This window comes from Lagopus leucura, unplaced genomic scaffold (assembly GCF_019238085.1).
Source record: "Lagopus leucura isolate 7727_CA_CO unplaced genomic scaffold, USGS_WTPT01 Super-Scaffold_100002, whole genome shotgun sequence".
NCBI lineage: Eukaryota > Metazoa > Chordata > Aves > Galliformes > Phasianidae > Lagopus > Lagopus leucura.
The window spans coordinates 22,819,373-22,834,666 of NW_024962263.1; the positions used below are offsets into that span (position 1 = coordinate 22,819,373).

Consider the following 15,294-nt stretch of genomic DNA (forward strand, 5'->3'; position numbering starts at 1 on the left):
AGAATGATAAATTAACTAGAGGGTGGAACTGAACGTGTAGAGGAAAGATATTTTCTCAAAAAACACGTTGCTTTTGTGCTAAAAATCTGGAAAACGCTCAATATTTTGATTAAGTATGTATATGGGAGATAAAGAGTAATGAAAACTTTGTCTTTATCGCTGTAAAGGTGTCACCAAAGTTTCAGATATATTAAACTCTTTTTTTTTCTAGCAAATGATAAAATTCAATTAACTAGGCTTCCAAGGAAGGTATATGAAGAATGGGATCATAAGTTAACTGTAAAGTGAGTGAATGATAGAAATTAGAAGACATTTAAATTGATTTGGTTTTTCCGAAGAGTATACTGCACATCCAGAAGTTCTCAGATGTACGTGGGGAAAAATAAACAATGTTATTGCTTAAGAAAACTTTTGTTCAGTTCATGAGAAATAATCAAGGATAAGAAGATGGCTTAAGAAGCATAACCTACTGCCATTGTTTCACCAACCCTTGGGATATACCATAAAAATGAAAATAAGGTATATGAGAAGCCTGCTTCTTTTTGGAAATACCTGCCTTTAAAGCAGCTGAACTACAAGCAGTGGACTGGAGTAATATATAAACATTCCAATGATGTCCAGTCTGCTAATTAAATAGAAGCGCGTTCCCTATGTGAGAGTAGTTACAGTAAAGAAAAGTAACTTATAAACAGACTTGAATATTCAACAAGCTATCAAGATTTAGTCTTCTTACAAGGTGTATCAATTAGAGTGTTTGCACTGCTCATACTGATTCTCTCAGATGTGAATATTACTCTTTTTCGTTCTGGCTGCATAGAGAGAAAGCGATATAAGCTCAGGAAAGACTTTGAGGAATAATTAAGGGGGGAAAAAAGGGTTATTGTGCGTTCTGCCATGAAGAAGACAGAGTAAGGAAAGAGGATTCACAGATAAATAATTTAATTATTGAATTTTCAGTTTCTGTCTGCAACATGTCCATCAGTGTCACAGCATTTAAAACTCACATATTTGCTAATTGCATATAAGCAAAAAGCAACATCTCTCTCACTTTAGCTAGCATTAATTATAATATGGCAGGATAGAATTACCTTTTAAGAAGCTGTGATAAATAGGAACAAAAAAGATACAAACAGTAGAACAAAAAATAGTAGTTTTTGCTAGAAGAACCACCTGTCACTCAAATTACCTTCCAGTTCAGTTGCTCATATATTTGGATATAGGTAAGAGGAGATTTCTGACAAGAATTTGCTTCAGATGAAACAACCTTGGGACATTTGCAACTGAGATTAGAGAAAACTTGGTTTGTTTTTTTCTCCCCTATGAATAACCAGTATGATGTTTTTTCTTGAAATGTTCCACTCACATCATGTTTGAAGTCTTAAAGCCTTAACATTTTGTTTGAGAAGAACAACAACTTTTTCATCAGGGTATAACATCTTTGCCCAATAGATGTCCAACTGATGTCCAGCTTACACTGAGGGAAGCTACGAGTACTTGGGAGGATAAAGATTTGGGCCTGTAATGTGGAAATGGAAATCACTGAACGAGGACACTGTTGCTGTCAATATGGGGACCTTGTCTATGGGTAAGGTGGGTATAGTTAGGCCATCAGACTGAATTAAGGGTGGAAAGTCCAAAGCATGCAAGTTGGCACTGTACTGAATGATATTCCAAGATTAAGAGCGAGAAGATTAAGTATAGACCATTTTTCATTTTATGTTTTTCTAGCTGATTGCCGCTTGTCTGCACCAAACTGTACTTTTCTTCAAACCTCAGATAACAGACTCAGTTTTCAAATAAGTTCTGTTTCAAATTGTTCAAATAAGCATCTGTTTTTCAGTAGTTTTATCTAAACCACGTTTCCTTGGCTTGTTGGCTCATATCATCCCCTTACATGTTCACTGTACAAAGGATTTGAGCTGTGATCACTTTTTCTATGGATTCCAGTCTCTTTTTGCACACAGAATTCCACTCTTGGGATGAATTAGGATGTGTGATGAAGTAGGAGTATTTTCTGAAGGATCACTGCTTCATTTGTAGCAAAAGTTGAAAGCTGTGCAGTGAGAGGAAAAGAAGTTGTGGGAAAAGACCAAATAATGGTCTCCTGGCTAAGGTTGTTGAATTCCACCCAAGAGACTAAATTCTAAATGGACATCTGCCAGAAAATCTCAGTATGAATCTGGGCAGATCATTCGCCCAAACTTCTCATAGGTGTTTGATGGTCATGCTATTATCTACTGACAGGCATCAGTACAACTGGTATCACACTGATTTGCAGAAGTGTCAAACGCTCACAACCTGAACTGTAAGTTGTATTATTGAAAGAATTTGAAGAGATTGAAGTACAAGTTTGTTCCAAATCAACATCCATTCCTTGGGTTAGGTAATTTCTGCAGGGCAATTTTTATTAAGCAAGCAATTTCAGGTAGTTTAAACAGAGTACTTCATGTTAAGATTGCATTATTACAGAAGAGGTCAATCATCTATTGAATAGCTTAAAGCACCATAACAAAAATCAAACCTCAATTTAGGCTTCCTGACATTTCCAAAATTCAGTCCTTGTCTCAAGATAAAATTTCAGTGAGTTCTGGATCAGAACCAGGTTTGCAAAAAGAATAACTTGAAGAGACGCATCTGTTCTAGGAGGTAGAATTTCATTTATGTTTCCACCGCTGGTTTCCATTACTGTTTCCATTCACAGTGACAAGTCAGTGGCATGGGGTCTTGAATACACATTGCTTTATAATGTTCTGAAAAGTTAGGTTCTCAGAGCCTCCAACTGATTATTTTTCCCTTCAATACATGCGTGCATTGGTTCTCCAGCTGAAAAAATGATCATAAACTCTCATGAGTGTTGCAGTATTATTCCAAGATAATAGTAACAACCATAATGGAAGAGTCTATGAAGAAATTAATCTGTTGTTTCAGGAATATATAAGTACTGTGAAAAGTAAATAAGATCTGGAACCATACTTCATAAAATTAAAGAAACCAAGGAGCTCATCTGTAGCTAAGCATTGTTTAATCTGTGCCATGATGCATCTGAAGTGACATGAGCAAAGCAGTGTGTGATGGTGCAATCAAAAAGCCTCACAATTTGTTAACACCCAGGAACTGACTTGAGATTCCACAAGGAGCTGAATTCTGAGACTTACTCTCTTTGATTCGTGAGAGTTTGTAAATTGAGACTGCAAATTAGAAAGCATAGTATTGTCATAATATTATTTCAATTACTTTCAGGTTGTAGAAGACTACCCTGTGTTTCTGGTAAATATGAAGGAATAGCTATTTCTAAATTATATCAGGGAAAAAACAGCCTATATTGATTGCTTTTCCAAGTAAATTTTTTCAGACTTCTTAAGAAAACCTGTAGAAAATATGTGCCACCCTTGTGTTTTTGGTGACAGCAGATTTTGGGTAAAGTCTTCACTGTCTGCAAATCCTTACTTATTAATTCTAGTCCTAGCAGTCAGCTCTGAAATGCAGATTTAGATTTTCTGATATGCTATAATAGCCTAAATATTTTTAAATAATATTGGTAAGAAAGCACTGAACACTAGCTAAAGCAAATTCCCTATAAAAAAAAAAGGCTTTTAAGCTGTAAACTCTGAAGCTAGTAAAGAACTGTTGAGACTACGCAATAATTATTAAATAAACAGAGAAAAGGATCTGTAAAAATCTTCTTTCCCTTCTTAAGGAATGCAAAGAAATTGTTTTCAGGGAATCTCAAAGAGGCCAGCACTCAGATTTTTAAATGTCATGCAAACTTAAGAGAAAGAAAGAGGCCTCTCCACTTTCCCATCCCTCTTTCCATAACAGCAACAACAAAAAAGTCAGTTTGAGGCTTACGAAGGATTTAAGAATACTCTGAATAGAAAATAGTTGTTTTTGAATGCAAAGCAGATTTTAGGAAACTTGAAAAAGTTATATACATCTTTGAATATTTTTTTTCTGAACTATTAAAAATTATTAAGATTATTTTTGCCATTATGACAAATATTAGTATAATGTTAATTTTCTCAAGTTATTCAATGAAAACCTGCTTCAGTACAGATTATTTTTATTCACTTGAGGATTAACTGGTTATAAGACATAATTTAAGCAACATACCTTCAAACATAGGTAGCGCTCTCATCCTGTGAATTTTTAAGAACTCTTTGCATGCCTGTGTGGACTGCTCATGCTAAGAAATTGCTTTGAGAACGGTGAAAATTCGTACAGGAAAGCAAAGCACTCTTCTTATATTTCACCTTTAGGTTTTGTTTCTTTGTTTTGTTTTTATGTCAGTGTATTCCCTGCCTTTCTTTTAAGTAAATGAATAGGGGGAAGAAGACTAAGAAGAAAGCTGCTTGTTTGCACTGTGAAACATTGCCTGCTGGTTCACTGTTAGTTGTGCAAAATAATGGCGCTGCTTTAATACTACCTGTAAAAGATTTTTCTTTTACATAATTGTCTCAAAGCTTGCTGGGGACACAGATGAACAAGTCCTGGGCAAGGGTTGAGAAATCGTTTGTCTGGAGAACATTGATGGACAAGTCCTGGGCAAGGGTTGTGTAATCCTTTGTCTGAGGGACGCAGACGGACAAGGCCAGGGGCAACGAGAGAGAGATAAACTGCATCTTAATGGCTGTGAAGCAGTCTTTTGTGTGAACTTATCTCGAGGAAGATGGCTGTCTCAGGAGGTGCTGCACACGACTCTAACCCAAGCACCCAGGAATGCCACGATGGCAGAAGAAGAAGGATAAAAAGGGGACCTACAATCATAAGTTTAGGTTTTTCTGGCAACAGACTCCTCATGAAGAAGAACAGGTTTCTGACATGAGAAGCCTCACAACCTGCCTCTCTCCTTTCTGGACTTGCTCTGTGCTCAACCACAATGCTGAAGCCTGCACGCTGATGGACTCTCCTGGGCCTGCTACCTGAGTTCTGCTGCTTCCTCACAGATTGGCTCTGCAACTTCTTCCTGCTACCTGCTTGCTGCCCAAGTCCGGCCACGCTGCTGCTCCCCCCCCCCTCTGCTTTTGCCTTGGACCTTCAAACTTTGTGCAAGGGGATGCTGCTGGATCCTGGTGGTGAGTATCCCCGCTTTACGCAATTCTTGCTTGTTTCCTATCTTTTCTATCGCCCTCCTTCCCTTCCCCATCTCCCTGATTAGGATTTGTAATAAAATGGTTGGAAGAACATTTGAACCGTTATTTCTTAATCTCAGGCCAGGTGTACAGATATTAAAAGAACCTCATCTCCCTCCTGTAAATCGGAGTGAGACACTACCATCGTGGTTTGCAGAGCCAGAGAAAAACTGTGTAAACTCCATTACTGATTGCATTCAGCTATTTCTTCTAATGACTTAAGGAAAAGTTGAAATGTCATTCATTTTAAGCAGCAACAGACCCAGACCCTCCTCCTGAGAATGCAACTCCTGGCAGCAGCTTCATGTTGGGGACGTTTGATTTTAACCATTCACCTTCTCTATTTATGTGGGTGAGTACTGCAGAATGCCATGTGGTCTATGGCAGACAACCCCTAATTAGCTTCTCTGAGAGTACCCATGAGTACAAGCTAGGCACAATGTGGTTTGAAATTGTTCTGCTAATTTAAAATGCTTTTTCTCAAGGTATAGAGAATACCTCAAAGATTGGTTTTGTTACATAGGTGGAGTTTTGCCAAGAAATCACAACACAAAAACAACCCTGCACATTCGTAAAGGTAAACTCTAAGTTTACTGTTCATGCTAAGACCTAAGAAGGCCAATGGCATCCTGGCTTGCATCAGAAACAGTGTTGCAAGCAGGAGCAGAGAGGTGATTGTTCCCCTATATTCAGCACTAGTGAGGCCGCACCTCGAGTACTGTGTCCAGTTTTGGGCCCCTCACTGCAAGAAAGATATTGAGGCCCTGGAATGTGTTCAAAGGAGAGCAACAAAGCTGGTGAGGGGTCTGGAACACAGGCCATATGAGGAGAGGCTGAAGGAGCTGGGAATGTTCAGCCTGGAGAAGAGGAGGCTCAGGGGAGACCTCATTGCTCTCTATAACTTCCTGAAGGGAGGTTGTAGTGAGCTGGGGGTTGGCCTCTTCTCTCATGTCATTAGTGATAGGACCAGGGGGAATGGTTTCAAGCTACGGCAGGGGAGATTCAGGCTGGACATGAGGAAGTATTACTTTTCAGAAAGGGTGGTTAGGCACTGGAATGGACTGCCCAGGGAGGTGGTGGAATCACCGACCCTGGGGGTGTTCAAGGAAAGACTGGATGTTGTGTTGAGGGACATGGTTTAGTAGGAGCTTGGGAATAGGTGAACGGTTGGACTGGGTGATCTTTTAGGTCTTTTCCAACCTTAGTGATTCTATGATTCTATGACCTTTTTGGCCTTTAAAGGTGGGACTTTCCAGGCTGAGCTTGGATCACCAGGTGATTAATACCCTACACCTTTACTTTATAGAAACAGACTGGCAACAGTAGCTTAAGGACTAGACAATGGTGTGGCAATATATATTTGAGAGGGATTATTAGTGATCAATACAAAAGGCATTTACTGTAAAGATGATGTAAAGTACTAATTTGGAGGTTTATCTGCTTAGACCTAGAGCTTCTATAGAGCTAACAGCAGTGCAGAAGGCTGTTTTGAATTTCTCTGATGTATTTCTTTGCTTTTAATCTATGATATTACATGCCACAAACAAAAATCCTACAGCAAAACTGGCCTCCTAAGAGTCTTTATGCCCACAAGTGTAAAGACTAGTTTTCCTTCTGTCATCTCCCAGGGTGAGTGACAAGACAGAGACTGCTAATTCATGCTAATGATCAGCCCAAAACATGAACATGAAATCGTTGGAAATAAGAGGTTATAAGAAGAACAAGAAGAAGAGAGGCCTGGGATGAAATCATTGTCTTTTGGTTGATGTGCAGTATCAAGGGAGAAAGTAAAAGGAGAAAGTAAAGAGTAAATGGAGAATATAGGTTCATGTTCTCATGCCTCCAGAGCACTAGTGACAAATAAAATGGAGCCTTTCTGTGGCAAGGCTAACAGCTGGAGGTTGCTAGAGGGTCAGCTGTGTACCCCTGCTGATAGTCGGGTTTAGGGCAAGCTGAGGCCCAGGTGCAAGGAACATCCTTTCACAGAAAGATGCTTGTTAATAAATGAACTCTGACTGCTTTGTACTGTAGAAAAGACAAACAGTTACATGGTAGCCCAGAACTGAGGTCAGAAACATTAGTGTCATTCCTAGGACTGACCAGACTTTCAGTGAGGCAATGGCACAAAGATTCTCTTAGGAATTAGCTTTTTTATTGCCAGACCTTTCAGTTTCCTCCCAAGTACAACTTGAAGTGTATGCTATGGGAAAGAAAACAGGCCTATTTTCTTCATTTTGGATGTCATTTCCAGGGGGAATTTTCATCAAGGGGAATGCAGTTAAAGATGTAGTCACACTCAGTAAGAGAAGAAATGAAGGTGCTCCATGTTGTAAGACAAGGAGAGCTGGTTGTTACCACTGATCTCTGTAAATAATAAAGCAACAGCAGTGTGAGACACCCAGAGAGAATCTCTGCTTTGTTGTCTTTAGTTAGAAGATTGTGAAAGCAGAATCAGACCAACAACACTATTCAGAAGAACTCAGAAAGCAGGGAGGCTTAAAAAGTACAAACCATCAAAGTGGAAAAAAACAAACAAAAACCACAAAACAAACAAAAAAAACAGCCTTGGAAAAAAAAGTATTTGTTAATTTCTTTGTTTCTTTATCATCAGAAAGACAGCAGGAGATCCTTCAGATGAACATGCTAGATAAACAAACTGAACTGTTGCTATTATTCTGTATGTATGCACCTTCTTAAAAAAATAAAAATCTCTACAAAGCAAGCATAGATCCTAATGAAAATGAAGTACAAGTATGGAAAATTCTAATTCAGACTAATTGTATTGCATCAACAATAGCACAGCTAACACAAAAATGAATTTACGTTCAATCTCTGTGCTGAAATTCTTTTTCGCACCTCCAGTTTTACTGTAATATAAAGAATATGCCTGTGATTCTTATTCTGGGTGTAGATATTGCCACTGCAATGTCTCTAAGTTTTGATAATGCACAGAGTGCTGGAACAGCTCTTTGAGAACAGTCTGTTGTCATCAACCAAAGATCTCAAGAGACAAGCTAGAAAACTGGGTTTATTTTCACAGTGGGGAAAAAAAAAGCATGTATGTGAACTGTGGAAGAAAATACTTTTTAATGTAGGCAGTTTTTCCTCAGAACAATAAGACTTTGATCAGAGGTCAAGTGTTTCAAAGGAGAGCTAAGCAATATGATACGTTTACTTATGGGTATTATGTTTTGCCCTTGTTTCTTTCTTAAGATTTTCAGAAGGCAGACTCTCCTTCTTTCCAAATTTGACATCTTAAAGGGAAGAGTACTCATTTAGGATCTGATACATCTGGGATATGTTCCTTTCTCTGCCTCAGATTCATTTTATGATTTTTCTTGAGATATGCAGACCAGAGTGGAAAAATAAAAGCAACTAATATGAAAATGCCATTTTCATAGCGAGACAAAAAAAAAAGCTTATAGTACCTGCATGTTTGTATGCATAGAGAGACAGGACACTGTTTACTTATGTCATAAACATATCTGATATTCTCACACTGAAAGCCTACTTCGTTTGCAGAAGATGAATAGATGCAGAAAAGACTTTCTGACATGTGTGCTTAAATAATCATCATGCCTAATTAAAAGTAAAAAAAATAAATCTACATCTTCCATATTTTGAGACATGAGATCTATCCCAGAATTCTCTTGAGAATGATTCAAACACCTGGCTGCTAAGTGTGCTCTGCTGTCATGTTTCTCAGGTTCTCTTTTTGAAGGCATTTTTTTCCTAAACAAAAAATTAAAAGATTCATTATATCTGCTGATGAAGAAAGAATTCAAGAATCTGACTGTCTAAGCCAATCAGTGGACCACAGATCTAAAATGAAAGGCCTGTCTTTCTACCAGTGCTTTCCTGCTGGCTGGCTCATACATCTTCACAGAATTACAGAACAGTTCATTTTGGTAAGGTCCTCTGAAGTTCCTCTTCTACAACAGATTTCTCAGGATTTGTCCTCAGACAATTGACTATTTGTCTCCATTCTTGGAGATAGTCAAAAGTCCTGAGATTTTTGACTATCTTCAAGAATGGAGACAACTGCTCTGGCCACCTGCTTCATTCTCCCTGTAAAAAGGTTTGTACCTATTGTCTTTTCTTCAATGAAGCCTCTGGGAAGATTCTGGTTCTATCTCCCATACTGCAGTCCAGAGTTTATAACATTGATGAGGTCCCTCTTGAGCTTTCTCCTCCTGAGGCTGAGCAACTACGACTCTCTCAGCCTCCCATAATACATCAAATACTTCAATCATTTCCTACTTATTTTACTTTACTAGATCCTTTTCTGGGGTGTGCCAGAACTGGACCCATCACTCCATGCACATCTCATGGATGCAGAGAAGAAGTGAAGGATCTCTTCCCTCTACCTGTTGGCAACACTTTTCCTGAGAATCTCAGGATGCTTTTGGTCTTTTTGATGCCAGGACAAACTCTAGGGTCACAGACAACTTGATGTCCACCAGGATCCAGAAGTCCTTCTCTGTAAAGCTGCTTTTCATCTGCTAACCGTGTAGCTGGCACTGTTGCATGGGTTGCTCTTCTCCATATGCAGGACTTGGCGTTTTCCTCAGTTCAACTTCATGAGATTTCTGACAACTCATTTCTGTAGCCTGTCAAGTTCTTTGAATGGCAGCACGCCTCTCCAGTGTATCATCTACCTCTACCGGTTTGGGACTCAACCTGTATTTCCATTCAGTCTTTTGGCTTCTCTCAGATATTTTAGTACCTATGATCTCTGTCATGCACTATAAGAGTCTTGAGTTTCTAGCTTTTCTGCTAGTTTCATAGATCAGTAAGAGAGAAGACCTTTGAAGCTATAGATTTTACTATAAGACTTTGAATTAAATGTAGGACATGGGAACAATTCCCAAGCCGATCTACTTGTCCAGTCTGAGTCCATCTTTACTCCATGTCAAGTGATATTTAGGTATGCATATATTTCCTTCTTCACTTCTGCTGCTGCCATTTAGAGTGGCAGACACACTAGGTAAGCAAATAAGACCCTGGACCCATATCCATGAGATAAGGATATTGCAACATTGCCAAACATTAAAACTTCAAGTTTCCCAAGGGTTTAAGTCTTAAAAGGGTATTAAATGAACAGTCACTGCTTCTCTATTTATTTTATTTCTTAAGAAATAACGGAGAAAAAACATAATTTGAATCTCTCCTTTTCATACCATGTAGATATTTGTAGGTTGTACTCATATAACGAGCTTTCCATCTCCTTTTCAAAACTCAGTACCACTGGAGTATATGCATTCTCCAGAAAATACGGAAAGGTTTGCAAGAACACCATTAGCATGCACGCCACTTTCAACTAGGATGTCCTGTCAGTCTCCATTTGCATACAGTCACATACCTTCTCAACACAATATGAGCTGCAATGCCTCTGGTTCTCCTAGCATTACTGGAACAGATACGGGACAGAGTTTCTTTCTTCCAAAGATAATGCCCTTTCTTCCAAATACAGGGTGCTGGTAGTTTCATACAGGACATATTGTAAATCTACACATAGCTGGCCAGAATGAAGTCTCAGAGGAGAACTCATTTTGTGGGAAAAGGCTGACAGAGCTATGCTGTTTCTCAAGGGAGAGGAAAACGTTTCATGCTGAGTTAAAGGTTTGGGTTTGTTATTTTTAGTTAAACTAATAAATCCTCCATGTTGGCAAAGATAAAAGCCAAGGACATGAGAAAAATACAAACTATATCATGTTACAAGGAATAAATAGTCAGAATTGTATCAGAAGAGGCTCAAAGGAAATAAAAATATGAATGTTTCCCTACATTTTATGGGAATCTTTTGGTTCATTTTATTCTAATATCAGACAGCCCTTGAAATGAGACAGCATGCGCTTGTTGGAGGGGGCTAGCATTTCTCCCAGTTTTTCTCACCTAGCACATTTTAGTCCAGGCATTTAAATTCTAGTTAGATTGCTTTCATTTAAGCAAAGGGAAGAGAGAGGAAAGGGATAAAGTGATGACCAGCAACAATAATAGCCATCCACTAAAACTTTTGAATTTAAAAAAAAGATGCATAGGAAAATGCTTCAGATGAACAGGTATCTGCTCAGAAGATTGATGGAAAAATGCCTACTTGTGTTTCTTTGGAGAAAAAGTGTGTTCTTGCTATATTAGTATGGCATGGAAAGTGGCAAGAGGCTACCGTGATGAACTGCACTATGAGAAAACAGAAAGTAGCATAAGTAAATGACAAAAAAATAATTGACGTATTTAGAGTAAGACAAAAATAAATGAAAAAAATATGGAAGAAGAGATGCAGTGAAAATGTGATTACAAGAGGAAAAGGAGCTTTGCCTTGCAGTCAATAAATGCAGCATTATCAGAAATCAAACATCTAATACCTTTTTTCTTGCACATGTGAATGTCAGAAAAAAAACTAAAAGTTTGTCCTGTTAGGCAGCTGTAATGATACTACTTGGCGTAAGCCATAAATCACATCCGAAAACTGTCTAAATATTACAGTTGTTACAGTCAGCCCATGGAATAAAGCATATGAATGATTGACTGCGTCTAAATATATTGTTTGAAGTGGGCAATCTACAGTGCCTCAAGGCATCCCACAGGCAGACAGGAGCTTCACTTGAATAAGTGACAGCTCAAGTCAGTCCTCAGGATAAAATAATTCACTAACAAAGAGACTTAAATTATTCTTTGATAAAAATAATGTCTTTATTGAGTAATAAAGAGGTTGATATATATATTTTTATAATCTATTTTATAATAATGCAACTATGCATGTTAGCAAGACATTTTCTGCAGTTTCACAGATACAGCATTATCGAAATGAAGATCAGAAGAAGTTGAAGATGGTTGAAAAAATCACTTAAAGACCCAAAGACCAAAATGATATTTAGAGTCCCGGAGTAATCAGTTTTTTATCTTACTTTCTGCATTGATCTCAAGGGAAAATTAGTAGACTTTCCAGAGCTAAAATAATTAGAGATGTTTGGAAAGATAACAGATGAATAGCTAGGATGATACTCAACAAAAATAAACACTAGTTCTCCAAATAGGATATATGATAAATATATCTCCTCCTCATTGCATTCCTTCCTTATGTTTTCCATGTTGTATCTCTTGTTGTAATTGCCTACAAACATAATCCATTTCTTCATCTAATAAGCTGTGATGGCTGACATAGAACATAGAAGAGCTAGTGTTTGTAAACTTATTTCAGATAAATTTCTTCCACTAGTTTAAACATGCAAATTACCTTTGCAAAAGAACTGCCTCTTCAGTCCACATGATAGGAGTTGACCATGCTTTTTATTACCAGGTAGTAGAAAATGAGTGAAGAAATAACCAGAAAGCAAATCCAACTGTAAAATCCAACACACAGATACTCTACTGGGCAAGCTCACTCTAATCTTGCAGGCCTAGGAAGTGCATGTGAATGAAAGAGGAGTAAGTTTTGCCTGGCTCTTCAGGAAGTGCACCATTTTGTTTGGTTTGCCAAGAGCAGAGAAAGGAGATACATCATGCAAAGTTGAGAACGCTGCATACACTTCTAACTTGATCAACAAAGTATTGCAATTCATAATCACTTCTTGCATCCCACTTCTCCCCTGAGCACTGATTTCATTTAACCTTATTGAAAGCTGAGTAGAATGTCAGCCTGCTTCATGCAAATAGAGAATAAGATCTGACCTCCAAGACAGAGAGACCATACACTGGAGAGCAAACTGTTGTACAGGTAATTAATATTTGTCAAAGATAGAGACCTTAGAATATATATTACATGGTTGTCCCTTGGTTTCTTCCTCTAGCATTTCAGAGCCCCCATAATTAACACTACAACACTCGGGCAGTGATTGATTAGGCATGAGAAAGGGAAGGAGCAGATAAGGCTCATACCCAGACGAATCCATCCAGTGGTCATTTAGTCAGAAAGCAAAGAGAAATTTGGTTGTCTTAATTAAACTGAAAAGAAATCTCCAAAAGGTTTCCAGTCTACTTTTTATGTAGATTGCATAGTCCTTGCTTGTCCAACCTTTTGGCTCACCTGAGTGAACAGGGTTTGCCATGGACCGCATATGAAGCATATAATAAACTTAATGTATGTAAGTAACAAAATATATATATATTTATGCATTTTTATTAAAACATGAAGAAACAGGGAACAACAAAATCATGAAACGAGATGTATGTTTTACCTTGTTTTTGTAAAATTATTGCATCAGGCTGGATTGATGACAGTGGTTGCCATTCTCAGTGAGCTCTCAAGGTGTTTGATAGAGATTTTTGATGAAATAATACTCTTCCTGTGCTTCATCCTTGACAATGGTTGTCCACAAATGTACATACTGCCAAAAAATGATGACATGAAATAGGCATGACTGTGAAGCGAGGTATATTTTTGTTTGGTAAGATAGAGTTTATGGAAGTCTAGTAAAGAGACATGACCAGTTTTTTTCTTTGAGTTTCTTTGAGTCTGATTGCAACTTTGTATGTTCCATGTGAAAATTTGCAAGTAATGTATTTACGTCGACTGAAAATGAAGTCACAAATATACAAAAAAACTTGAAATCTTGAAACCTAGTCTCAAATTTCTTTATCAAAATGGAAAGCACAGCTACATATTTTTGTCTGTGCACAGGACTGACTGCGTTTAGCCAATATATCAAAATGCATGAAATGATTTGCCATAACTTTAGCTTGCCATAATTTAAGTTTTATTTCAAATGCTGTTACTGTCTGAAACATAGCACAAATAAGGTGATTTTCACCTTGAAGATGCATGTTTAACTCATTGAAATGAGTGGTCAAATCCACCAAAAATACTAAATCTCCAAGCCATTTTTAATTTTCATGTTCTGGCACAAATTTTCCTTTTAATTCCTTAAAGGACTTGATTTCACTTTGCAAAGTCTTTCTAGCATTTTACTGTGACTTAGCCACCTTCTTTCAAAAATATAAACAACATAACCAACATCCATCCTTCTAAGGAATTCCTAGAATTGGTGACAATTCAGTTTTCGGACTTTATGAAATTCATATATTTGATGACAATTTGTATGACATTGTCCATTTTTAAAGCTTTTGCACGTTAATTTTCTTGATGTCTGGTGTAGTGATATTTCATCAAAAGTAAGTTACTGGTGATAATTGCAATATATTCTATATATTCTATATTCTATTTATTTTATAGGTCTCTCTTTTTTACCAACCATCTCTGGGGCACCATCAGTCGCTACACCAGGTATGTTGAGAAAGGTTAAAGAAAATTGTTTTAAAGTATTTTTTAGTGCTTCATACAAGAGATTTACTTGTAGCTTTCAGTGGCACTAAAGAAGCCATTTCTTCTGAGACATTATATTTGTTTTCAGTATCTCTAATGAAAATGGCAAGTTGAGCCATATCTGTAGCATCACTATTTTCATCTATTACCAAAGCATGAAATTTGAAATTAGTGGCTGTACTCTCCAAGTTTTTTTCAATAGATTTTCCTATTTTTTCAGTTCACCTGGCTATAGGCTGGTGAGACAGATTGTAGAAAAGTCCATTTTTTTAAATCAGGACACATTCTATCTGTTTTCAGACATTGCTAAACCATCGTGATATGGTTCTGATTCTTTTCAATTGGATTTGCTATCACATAACTAGCTTTTATAATAAGGTCCATTGAGTTTTCACTTAAAAAAAATATTTTATTGAGGTGGCAGACTTTTTTCAGTTCTGCTATTTTGTCTCTAATGAAGCTCTCCTTGATATACATTGCATTTGGCAGCGTGTTTCTGCATGTGATGTATTTTAAAATTGTAATTTTTGAAAACCGACACAATTCCCTTGCAAATTAAGCATAGTGCTGTGTTACTTGTCAGCACTGCATCTGTGTTCTCCCCATATCCTGTGTCCAGGCTGGGCCACTTGGCAGGGCAGAGCTACTGCCATGATGACATGACACACCCTGGGTACATTTCACAGTGCAAGCTGAGCTGGGCTGCGTGTGGCCTGTGGCCTGTGGGTTGGACATGCCTGACATAGTCCATGCTTTAAAAAAAAATTAATTATGAAGTTAGAGTAAAGGCATTTCTATGATGGAGCTGTGGGGGAAATTACTAAATGAATTCTTCTTTAAGATAATTGGGTACTAAGAAAAAGGGAAAAAAAAAATGTTGTGCCTTTTTATTTTGTTTGTTCA

General features: G+C 37.6%; 1 long non-coding RNA gene across 1 annotated transcript in view; it reads left to right on the top strand.

The window, feature by feature from the left end:
- Window positions 1–1,547: 1,547 nt before the first annotated feature.
- Window positions 1,548–15,294, top strand: part of LOC122178560 — a 31,580-nt gene continuing 17,833 nt past the window's right edge. Inside the window, exon 1 of the long non-coding RNA XR_006178378.1 lies at window positions 1,548–1,590. This is a non-coding gene — a long non-coding RNA (uncharacterized LOC122178560). The remainder of the gene's footprint in view (window positions 1,591–15,294) is intronic.